The sequence below is a fragment of the Bison bison genome, unplaced genomic scaffold (assembly GCF_000754665.1).
Source record: "Bison bison bison isolate TAMUID 2011002044 unplaced genomic scaffold, Bison_UMD1.0 scf7180017845965, whole genome shotgun sequence".
Taxonomy (NCBI): Eukaryota; Metazoa; Chordata; class Mammalia; order Artiodactyla; family Bovidae; genus Bison; species Bison bison.
Window position 1 is genome coordinate 4636 of NW_011476538.1, and position 2120 is coordinate 6755.

The following is a 2120-nucleotide window of genomic DNA, read 5'->3' on the forward strand; positions in this document are numbered from 1 at the left end:
GGCCGAGAGCTGGGTGTGTGGGAGCCCTGGGTGTGTGGGAGCCCGGCTCAGACTGCGCCGCTTCCCTATGCAAGCAGAGCCCAGAGTCCTCTCCCGCTCCTCCAGCCTCTGCCACGCTAGGGGAGAAGGGGGCCTCCCGCCCGCCTCCGGGGCTCTGGGTCGCTGCCCATTCGTGCCCACGAGGGCCACCCAGAAAGCCGCCTTTATTGGCATTGCAGCTGCAGCACCTTGGCTGGAGGGAGGCAGGTAGGACGTGCCCAGGGGCCAAGGTCCTGAGCAGGCACCCGGGGGAGGGCAGGAGAGGAGGAGGAGAGAGACACCCCAGTTCCAGCGAAGGTTGATCCCCGCTGGCCTCCCGAGACCCTACACTGCCCCCGGCGGGGGAGTGACTGTGCAGGCTGCTCTGGGGTCGGCCTCCTGCGGGGCCAGGGGAACTGCGGGCGTGGGGAACGTTCCGGCGAACCAGTCCTGAAACAGAGGAGCCGGGTGGAGGAAAGCCCGGCCCGCTCTTCCGGAACGCTGTGGCAGCTGCTGCCCAGCTCTGCGCTCTGGCCCCTGGGCCGCGCTGTGGCCAGAGACCCAGGCGGGGGGTACAGGTGGAGCCCATCGTGTGTCCCGGAGCACTCAAGCACAGCGACACCCAAGCGCCCGCCGGTCCTCCCAGGGCTGGGTGCGCAGAGCGCCGGGGCGGACGCCGTGGATGTGCCTGCTCGGTGGTGGGAGTGACGTGTGGACCCCGGTGTTGCTGGCTCCCCTGGGGACCCACGTGTGCTCCAGGGAGGAGCTGGGTGCCGCCCAGCCGCCCCGGGCTGCCCCTCAAGAGCTGGGGACTGAACCTCCCAGCTACGATGCTGGGGGCGAGGGTGAGTGCGGCTGGGGCTCGTCCCAGAGCAGCCCCGAGAAGCAGGGGGTGGCCGCGCGCTCCCTCCCGCAAGCTGCCTCTGCTCTCAGCTTCCCTTCTGGCCCCACCCCCACCTTGGGCTGGGCGTCCATGCGAGCCTCGCTCGTAGGGCCTGTAATGTGGTTTCATCCTGTTCCATCCTGCTGACTGGCGTGGGGAAGGCGGGTCGTCTTCCGCCCGCGTCCCAGGTGGAGGGGCTCTTGGTTCCCTGGGCTCTGGTGGCGCCCAGCCCGACTCCCACCTCTCGCTCTCGGAGGCACGGCCGGCAAGGGGAGCGAGGCGGAAGGGAACCATGCTAGCCCAGGTGAGGGAGCGCGTAAGCGGCGTGCGGGGGGCACCGCAGGGCACGTGCTCCCACTGGGCGGCGAGGGCACGGGGTGGGCGCAGTGAAGAGTGGCGGGGGGCCGGGAGGGACGGGCGCGCACACCCCTGGGGCGCAGGAGGTGGCAACTCTGAGGGGTCCGGTCCCCTTTGTTCTTCGGCCACTCAGTCATGTCTGACTCCTTGCAACCCCATGGTCTTCAGCACGCCAGGCCTCCCTGTCCATCACCAACTCCTGGAGCCTACTCAAACTCATGTGCATCGAGTCGGTGATGCCATCCAACCATCTCCTCCTCTGTCGTCCCCTTCTCCTCCTGCCCTCGGTCTTTCCCAGCATCAGGGTCTTTTCCGATGAGCCGGCCCTTCCCGTCAGGTGACCAGAGTGTTGCAGGATCTTTAGCATCTCTGGCCCCTGCAGCTGGGTTCCAGCTGGGCCTGGCACTACCGCTGCATTCGGGGCCTGTGGTGGTGGGAGTGGGCAGCGGCAGCGGGGGAAGCAGAGTTGTGAGTTGCAGAAGGAGCGCCCTGACCTCGTCCATCGCACTCTTAACCAGATCTGGCCCACTCCCTTCTGCACCTTCCCCATCTGGCCTGGCTGCCCAGGTCCCAGCTCAGGCACCAAGGGGTTAACGAGGGAAGAGAGGATCCCTCTCCTGTCTCCTACCTTAGACTCCTCCTCAGAGGGCCAGGGCCCTCAGGACAGAGCCCGGGAGGCTGACCCTGCAACTCCAGAGGCCCCGGGGTTTTCACTTTCACTTCTGCTCCTTTCCCAATGCCGGCCTCTCCCTCGGACTCAGCACCTGCCCACTGCCTTCCAGTGTTCGCCCAGGTATACGGGAAGACTCCTCGGGTGCACGGGACAACCATGGGCACCCGCACACACCAGGACCTCGCACAG